We start from the raw sequence: 9,965 nt of genomic DNA on the forward strand, positions 1-9,965 counted from the left end.
GTATATTTGGAAAGCGTTTATTTTTTCATGCAATGCAGCATGAAAATACAATTCTTATTGCTCATTTCAGCCGAGTTAGAATCTGATCCAGCTGTCTTTGAGCTGCAACTGAATTAGCTCCTGAGTCAGTTATAATCCACTCTTGAAGTGTGATAGGAATCCCATTTTCCCTGACTCATTTTTAGCCCATTGTCAATAATTCAACACGTTCTTCTATAAAGATATGACAAACTCAATTTTTCCCCATGGCAATTTAGAAATGGGCTTTTTAAGCAAGAACATTTTTCTCAGACCATATTTCTTGGGTTTTTTTGCACAGAGCAAAACTCAAAGCCACAAAATAATAATCAGCAATATTTAGATTTGTTGGAGTTCACATTCTGTGTGGTTGTGTATGTCAACACCTTTCTTTTCCACAGTGCAAGGATGAAACATATCCATAACCAGGTTTATCAAAGATCTCTTTAGTATTTAAAGAGAAATATATATATATATTTAAAATCCAATGTTTTCTGAATGAAAACTGAATTCTGTTTGCTCCAAGCTTTCCATTTTCTTTCAAAAAAAGCAGCCCTGAACTTAAGCTATAAAAAGGATGAAGCATCATTGTGAATGCCTCTCGAAAGAAAAAAATAGGACGCCACTTGAGGGCAGCAAATGCTCAGCTTCTCTCTGATGATCTAACAAAGTATCATGAAGAGACATGAGACTACTTTTATTTTCCATTCATTTGTCTTGTAATTTTTGACTTGTCTTACAAAGAGCATTGTTTCCAAATAATTACACTGAGAGAAAGAAAATATATGTTATTGCTGCAAAAATAAAATAAAATTTAAAAAAAAAAAGCAACCAAAAAAAAAGGTGGGAAAAAACAACAACAACAACAAAAAGTAATTTTGTTCTGAGTTTTTATTTTTGCTTTGGAATTCAGTAAAAATGACAGTGCTTGGAAATTTTTTGAAGGTGGCAGAGAAGGGGTCCAGCAGCAAAAGCTCATTTTCACCAAATATGCCCTAGGAATGTTTTATGCCATTTCTGCAAAATTTTCATGCTAGAAAATGCAGAAAAAACATATGAAGTTGAAAAAAATATTTTTTTCAACATAAATGATAGTGTGAGATCATGTAACTTTCAGATACCTAAAGAATGAAGACAGTGTCAAAATACACATTTGAGACGTCAGATTAAATCTGCACAAGAACCTTTAATCCTAGCATAGACTAAATTCTTACAGCACTTGATTTCACAACCATATCTTTTTCCAAAAAAATGCTCAGTTTTAAAATGCAGCAAAATGATAAAACACAATCCATCATCTGGAACTCAGCTTGTGCCTTCATGTTCTGCTAACAGCTTTAGAATTTAGATGCAAAGTAGAGATCTTTACCAATCAGGGTAAAGGACTGATCAGCCATGGGGTTATTTGGGAACTCGATGGAGAAGCCCATGGGTTTTTCTTGTGCTTTACAATCTGATGATGATGGTGGTGAAGTGCCAGTCTTGATCTATTTTTTTTCTTTCTTCCTATTGCCACCTTTCCTCGGTTGACCCATTTTGCACCTTTTCTTGTACCAATTGCTACCTTCCCTGTATAGACCTTCCATCCTCATTGAAACTTTCCATTTGTCCATTCTGTGGGTTGGGCTGCTCCCTCTCAGCCCCTCTCTTCATAATCCTCTTCTGAGCTCCTTCTACATGTCAGCAGGAGTTCTCCTTCTCCTCCTCCTCCTTGCTGAAGCACAAGGGTGGGAGCAACCAGAATGCATCAGAAAGCACTTTTACCTTCAACTCCTCTGCTCAGTGCTGTAGCATCCTCAGCTGGTTGGAAGGTGTCAAGAGCAGGGACACCCTGCTCAGCCCCGTCAGCTGTGAGTGTGTGTGAGTATTTTGGGACCTCAGAGGCTTGTACAGCACAACCTGAGCAGATTTTCCCATGGGCTGTAAATACCAGCACTGGTTTCACCCACATCTTTGCTGAACTTTTAATTTCTGGTCAAAAGCACAGAGTTGCTGGAGAGTTATGGTGGTATTTATTTTAGAAGAAAAGTGAAGTTGATTTACCATTTTCAGAAACGAGTGAAATGTATAAGCTAACTAAAAATATATCTGCATAGAGAAATAAAATTTAAATTCAGTGCTTAACGCAATTCAGCACCATAATAGGCAATTTCAGTTCATGTGAGGAAAGTTTGTGAGATTTAATTGAAGGCAGGCTTATGTAATTGAAAATGTAAAAGTTGCCTTACCTGTGGATGTTGTTATCGGTGTTACCTCTGTTCTGTTTCTCTTGTCTGAGGTCATATTGCCCTGTGGACACACAGGAATATGGAAAGGGGATAAATGTTTGTATTTCACAGATGGAAAAAACCACCACTCAGCAAGACTGTTGGTCAGTGTTTTCAAGATTTGGCACCGCTTTTACATTTTTAAATTTTCAGCTTTTGTTATCCAGAAAGACACTGAGAGAAAGAAACTGTCTTTTCACAGTGTCTTTACGTTTGTCCCTCCTGCCAAGTGTAAACTGGGGCTCACAGACTGCTTTTCTAAAAATCAGGTCTTAGGTGTCTCAGATAAAGTCTGCAGAAGCTGGCCATTACTGTAATTTTTTTTTTTTTTTTTACACTATCTTGCACAGGAAATCTATTTCAGAGCCAGAAATACAGATTGAATCTCAGGGCTTCTACACCTTTGTTTCAGCAGCAAGACCATCTGTCACTTCTAATTCCTGCTATGAAAAAGATGATCTAGTTATCTTTGATGGAATAATTCTGAAATTGCAAGCTACATTCTTCTCCTTTTCCCCAATTAGATTTTCCTCCCCTCCTACATGCTGGAATCTCTGTTTGAAGGTTCAGCCCTGGATGAAGCTAAACTCAAAGACAACGATGTGTTTTTAATCACTGTCTCCCCACTGGATATGATTTAAAATTGCAAAACATGCTAACTCCTCTCACCCAAGCAATCTTGACTTGGTTCCAAAAGGGAGACAAATCCGAAAACAGGTGCATTCCTTGTCATTTTAGATTTCACTAAGGATATGCAAAACCTTTGTTCCATTTTAAGCTTGATACATGTTTTGGAAGGTGGAGTTATAAGGAGGGGCTGGATGTTTTTTTCAGGCATGTCTACATCTTAACCATCATCTGCGTATCATTCCAAGATGGCTTTTAAATCTTCTGGATTCACACTCAGCTTTATTTAATTCTCCAAGGCAAAGTTCTCTTTCTCATAGGACCATTAAATCATGACTAGATACTCTTTCATAATGAGGAAAAAAATTCAGTGTCTTTTTGGAGAAAACCAGCCTCATCCCCTCATGTTTCATGAGACCACAAAGTGTTCAGTCTTTCACATACATGTTTTCTTGGTGCAAACTGCAGATAAAAAGCACATGATATAATTTCATCATTTGTGTGGCCTTATTTATTGTGACTGTAGGTGAGGGAATGTTTCAGGCTATTCCATCCAGCTTTTGTTTTTCCCACCCATGTACACATAGACACATTCCTGTAGCTCTAACTCACTTATGTTTCTATAGTTCAGGGCATTTCTCTGCTGTTAAAGTTTAATGAAAATAAGATTGAAATTTTAGGGATTAACGACCACTTGGCAAAAATTCAGCTGGTATCTACTTTGTCTGCACCAGTTCTTCCAACCTTCTTTCTACAATGAATAACTAAAAAGGACCAAGGAGCTGGAAGCTGTTTCTAGGATACAATGTACAGCACTTCCTACTCTTGGCTCACTCTACCTTCAACCTCTCAGCTCTGTCATTTTTTTTCTGTCTATGAATTTAAAATAGTTTTATGGCACCAGATAGTGAAGTGAAAGCAATAGCATTTGTCCCAGCCGTGGGTGGGATCACCTTGCTACCGCGGTGAAATCGAAGGGGCTGATCTTCACAAGGATTTTGCATTAAGGTAATTTCCACACCTTACTTATCCTGCTGTTTGGTTAAAACCTTTCCTGCAGTGAGTTCAGAGGCTTTGTGTGTGTATGTGAGTGCACAGCATGGCTTCTCCACAGTGGCATTCCAGCTGGCAGTTCCTGGAAAGCTGTATGGAAAGTCACGGTGAAGCCCCAAAAGCTACTGCAAAAGGGAATTCATGAATGACATGATCTCTCTGCTGCCATCCCTACCCGTGCCGTCCTCTTTGAGCTCCAGCACTTGTGTGTGGGCAGAATGAGAAAGAGATCATTCCTTTTTTGTAATCCTTTTTTTGAGGGGAGAACAAATTCCTTGCGGGGCTGCTTTTTTTGGGGGCAGTCCAGCTGAGGGAAAGAAAAGGTCTTTTAAACCGTGTTGCCACAGGTTGATCTGGATGTAAACACTTTGGGTACATTGATCCATTGTAAACTCCTGGAACAGGAACAGGATGCAGGTATGGCAGACAATTATTGTAAAACAATTGCTGCTCTATATCCAGCCGGTTTACAGCTTTCTGGTGTCCCCAAGATATAGGTGTTGCTTTCATGTTCTTGGCAACCCTCCACCCCATAAGTCAAGGTCCCTCTTTTTAACCAGGAGCTGGCAGGAGGCTCACAGGTCAGTGGCAAAGGGCTGTGAGGAAAAGCTACCCTCAAACTGGAAAACTGAGGAGATATTTTTGTCATTAAGTTCGGGAGACAAACCTCCTCACCAGCATTTTGCACTTGCAGTACGTGGTTACTTTGAGATTTAGGAAGCAAACAAACAGTAATCATTAGGAGCAGTATATTAAATGAAATAAATTTCTCCTTGTGCTGTTGACTAAAGAACAGGCAATTTAGCTGCTCCTAATTATGAGGTTATGCCTTGATTTTTCTAAGCTGAAATGACAGTTTATATAGACTTTTTTTTTTTGAGGTAAGCGTGCACTTTTCAAAGGTTTTACATGGATGAACTCTTTTAGCTCTCCTCTGTCCACGAGTGTCACCATGTACAAGTGATTGAAAATTGTGGTGTAAACCTTTGTGCAGCTTCTAGCCAATACAGAGCCTTGGATATACAGCACACACCCGCTGCCCTGGTGTTTAGCAGAGGGGTGTTTTTTCTCAGCCAGCTCAGGGAGGGCAGATACACACATTCACTGCAGGCCCATGTTTGGGATGGCAAAATAAAATAGTTCCCATAGTTATTCCTAGAAGTTAATTAGCTGTGACAGTGGGAAAGTGACCACCTCATGATTCTTGGATATTTATAACAAGGCTGTCACTTGCTAGGTTAGCCAGGTCATAGAGGAGACAAGGGTGTGAAGTCAGGTTTCTGGCAGGACACAGAGCTGAACCTGCATCGTTGTGCTTCCTTGCCATTGCTTAGATGTTGGCAGAAAGGATCTCTTGGTGCAGCATTTGTAACACTACACCAGTGTGTGATCCCTATCTTTTGGAAACTGTGGCTTCAATGGGCTGCAGAGCTCTGTGGGTGAATGTGCATTTCCTTCATCACATGCCTTTAGAGTTTGACCTGGGATTGCTGAAATGGAGATTTCTTTTCTACTCCCGCTTGCATGAGCACAAGGTCAGAGCTCCATGGGCAAAGCAGAGATCACAGAGGACACGAGGAAGTGCTGTGGTGCCATCCCTTGGCATGCCACCTGCTGAGGCGGGTGCTGGAGCATTCACCACACCCTAGTGTCCCTCTCTACCATGTGCTGGTTGTTTCATGGGGGACAGAGACAGCTGGTTTGGGTGTTTTCGCCTCTACTTTGTGTTTTAGCAAGTGGCACTGCTGCTGTCATGCTTCAGGACTTACCATTACCGTGCAGTTTCCTAATGAATGAGATGTTAGAGTTTGTTTGACTCTCCAATTTTGCCTTGTAATCAAGACTTAATGTGCTAAATGTGTTTGCCATACTCTGGTATCAGCACAGCTGAGCATGACCTGAGCAGCTGGGAATACTTCTGAGAGCATTTTTTGTGGTTTTTGAGAGTTAAAAGAGGAAAAGAGTTACATCAGTGGGGAAAAAAAAAAGCACTCAAGTTACACATTTTGTGCAAATCACAAGTTTTTTATTGGTAACGATAAGGTAACTTGGAAAAGATTACTTCAAAGCTCTGTCTCATTTGAAGTGCCACTTATGAATGTTGTCACTGCTCAGAAAAAAAGATATCTCACACTAAGAAAGCTATGAGTTACCGCCATGACAAGGAGAAAGCACAGAAGTTGCTTCATTTTTGTCTGTCTGTCATTATGGTCCTTCAGTTTTAGTAAGAAAAACTTTCAGACAACTTCAGCATGATTTGCAGAGTGTCATTTCTCTATTAAAATTTCCTGCCCATAAATAGTGTGCCAAATGTTGTAGTGGGTTTGTCATCTGCCCAATATTCTTCAGAGAAAGCAGCTGACTGTTGGCTTCCCTAATTATTTCTTCTTCTAATATTGTTTCCTCAGAGCTAGCTTGAAGGGGGAACAAACCCCAACTATATATAAATAATCCAGTAAAACCAGACATTTCTGTCAAAAAAATTTAGAGCTTTGGAACAAACAATAATAGTTTCATGCAAATTTCTCTCCCTTAATACTGGCAAGATTTCAATAAGAATTTTCTGAGAAACATTTCATTTTATTCCACTGAAAGGTGGGACACTGCTTTTTGCATTGCTACAAACCCCCACTGGAGAGCCAAGCTGGGAAACTGCCAAACATCTCATACCTGCTGTGACAATGGGGAGCTGTATCAACGCACACAAACCCATATTTAACTAAACTGTTCAATTGAATTCTAATCTCCAGCTAATCGCTAAGGTTAGAGAAAAAAAAATATCTCCCTATTCATGTTTTATTTCTAAAAAATACCTTTATGAGGTAATACAAGTGCATGAATGGATGAGAGACTCAAGCACAATACTGTCTACAATACTGTCTACAATACTGTCTACAATACTGTCTACAAAGCTAAATGAGCTATGGGGGTCACATTCTATTAAATATCTCACCCATGAAACTTTCGGTTAAAAAGAACATTTAAATGGAGATTGGAAAGTCACTGAAGGGCCCTTCTAAGGCTTTTTGAGACAGAAGGTGATACAGAGGTGTGTTTTTGGTTTGCTGCACTCCAAGCATCCCTAAGACACACAACTCATTGAGATTACAATAGGTGAAGTACCAGCAGACAACAATTCATGTGTGGTTGGGTACAATTTGTGTTCAAAACAGAACTGCAATCTCTTGAATGAAGATTGTGTGTGTGTTGTAGGGGATAGGGAGACCTTTCACCTTTCCTACTGCAAGACTATAATGCAGAAGAAAGCATGCCATCTCTGAGTCTGGGCATCAGCCTTGGCATCTTCTGTGTGGCTTCCACTATCCAAATGAAATTCTTCCCAGTACTGCTTAGTGGGAGATATTACAAAAGGAAAGAGATGTTCCTTCCTCAGCTTCTTTGGTGTCATAATTTGAAGTTAATAATGGGCGAAATATAGGATTAAAACACATGGTCCTTAAGTCAGGACTTGTTACACAGCACCTTTACAAGCCCAAATGGGTACCCTTCCCTGACTTTACCAAAGCAGCACTGATGTCCCTGATAAGAGATACCTCTGTGGAGAAGATACCTACCTGTTACAGAACCAAAACATAATTTCATATGAGGATGCTGTGGAGCAGTTGTGTAGACATTTGGGTACAGCTGGTTCTCAAGCACGGCTGCTCAGGTCTCTCACACACCAGAAAAATGTATGCAAACCAGAAAAGTCTTCCCTGGACCTCCTCTCTTAGTTTCAGGTGCTTTACCCTCTATCTTGGGTCTGAGTTTCCATCTTTTTTGCAGACCTGAAGGGCAGTCTGATCTGTGCTGATGTTTTGTTGGGGCATCCCACAAAACTCTTTGCTGATTTTAAGTAACTCCTTGCAAGCAGCTCATTCTCATTCTGGTTTTCCTCCCTGCAGAGCACGGCTGGGCGTATCCTTAATTTAACCTGGCAGTGAGAAGTACTGGCTCATACTTTTAACTGAAGTGACTCTCCCTGACCCAGGTTTTATGCTTGCGTGCAAACCCTGTCAGCAAAAATAATTTTCCAGTGTCTTTCCATTTGTTCTGTTACCGTACCATGTCTTCAAATCCCCACTCTTTCGGCACAAACAGGCCAATGTGACCTTCTTGCCAAATGATTGTTGAAGACTACAGCTAACAAAGTGTTCTGGGGGGCTATCAAGTGTCTCCAAGGTAAGGCATGCATAAAACATGAGCACATAGTTGTAAATAACTGGGCTCCTCTTCATTTATTTTAAAATAATGATGGTTGTTTAACTGGCTTAAAAGGGTTACTCTTTCACCCCTAGCTTGTTCCGAGCACCGTGGGAAAATGACATGAGCACTGTTTAGTTTAAGGGACGTAGTCATGCAAAACCTTTGCTGTACCTTGTGGGGGAAGCTGGAGCGTTTCAAGGAATAATGAAGGTGTGAATCATCACATTTCTGAATTGCCTGATAAGAAAATCTTTTAATCTCTCGTAGTAGTGTAAGGACTCCAATTGCTGCAATTCTCTTCGTAAATTGTGCAATAAAATATGGAATAAATCATTGCAAAAGAATCCAGGATTATCAGCAGTCTTTTCCTTTGATATCAGTTTTTCTGACCGGTGTTCTTTAAAGGCTTTGGCTTGTTAGTTTAGTTTTAGGAGACAAATAAACTAATTAGTTCTCTTTTTTTTTACCCACTTTATGGTCTGTTCTTGGCACACTTAGGAAACATTTCAGCTTGAACAGTTCATTTTCAGTTGTGCCCGTTAGCAGGAATTATTTCCATTTTTCAAAAACAACATTAGAGAACAACCAGGATGAGATACTGCTTTCATTAAAAGTATATGCAATGGATGAGGAGTTTGGTTGCTTACATATTTTTTTAAAATATATTTTAAGTGGTATTCAAAATGTACCAAAAAAAATTCAGTTTTATATGTGTGTGTTCAGTGAAAAAAACCCTCAAGAGTTCCCTTCTGAAAAATATTCTCATTGTTTCTGGAATTTGGCTCCACATGCTCTGTGTGATTTTACAGGACACCATCTACAGTCTTTTATCAAGATTTTATGTTTTTATTTATACAAAAATCACACACTGCTATAGGATGTCAATAAAGCAAAGAGCTTGGTAAGATTTAAGCTTTGGGGGATTCCTTTTATGATCAGGAAAGACATAAAATCAAGTAAATCACTCAAATTGGTAACCTCAGAACCCAGCTTTGATATATGACTCTTCTCATAATGTGCAATAAGACTGATTAAGCTTTATCATTTCATTTATCACTTCCTAGGCAGCAGCTGCCCATTGGCTGGAGAGGAAATCAAACGTTTATCCACTGCTACCTTTGCCTGTGGATGGTAAAAAGGTATTTATAATATAAGGCAAAGTCCTGCCATAAAAGATTAGAACAGTGGAGCTAGGCAGCAAGAATGAACTACAGCCATAAAGAATAGAGTGTGAAATGTTTGGGTTGGATTCTGTTGTGATTTATCCACCAGCTTTTTGCTCAGGTTGCTGCACATCCTGTCAGCCTGCCCTGGGTAAGAGCTACAGAGCAAGGGGCAGCTCTGCTGGGTGCTCGAGAGCATCCTCCCTGCACACCCATCCCTAAAGGCACATTTTGGAAGTTTTTTGGGTTTTTTTAATCACTTGGATACATTTTATAAATATTTGATGAGCGTGTGAAAAAAAATGTGAAAAATCACTTTAATGGTAATTTTGTTTACGGTGCTTTAATGTATTTGGTTTATTTACTTTAAGGTGTGAGGTAAAATACCTTTGTGTGCAGATTAAAGATATGTGGCGTGCTCTGGCTAATTGTCCAGATGTGTAGCTCAGACGAGGGACAAGCTGCCTTGGCCTCTGTCACCTCCCTCACTTCATACAGCCACTAATTGGCTTGGGGAACAACACTATTGTTTGTGTGTCAATCATGAATGATTTCTTTCTACAAATGATTCCCAAACTGGTTTATGAAGCTGCTTTGGATGCTGGAGGGAAGAAGCCGAGTGACCGCGAGC

The 9,965-nt window shown here is 39.8% G+C and overlaps 1 long non-coding RNA gene across 1 annotated transcript; it reads left to right on the forward strand.

Moving 5' to 3' along the window:
- Window positions 1-3,725: 3,725 nt before the first annotated feature.
- LOC108495393 lies at window positions 3,726-9,314 on the forward strand. Its single transcript, XR_001874111.1, has 3 exons — window positions 3,726-3,920; window positions 8,067-8,147; window positions 9,236-9,314. It is a non-coding gene; the product is annotated as an uncharacterized LOC108495393 (long non-coding RNA).
- Window positions 9,315-9,965: the final 651 nt, after the last annotated feature.

Source organism: Lepidothrix coronata, unplaced genomic scaffold (assembly GCF_001604755.1).
Source record: "Lepidothrix coronata isolate B3197 unplaced genomic scaffold, Lepidothrix_coronata-1.0 Scaffold30, whole genome shotgun sequence".
Classification (NCBI taxonomy): Eukaryota; Metazoa; Chordata; class Aves; order Passeriformes; family Pipridae; genus Lepidothrix; species Lepidothrix coronata.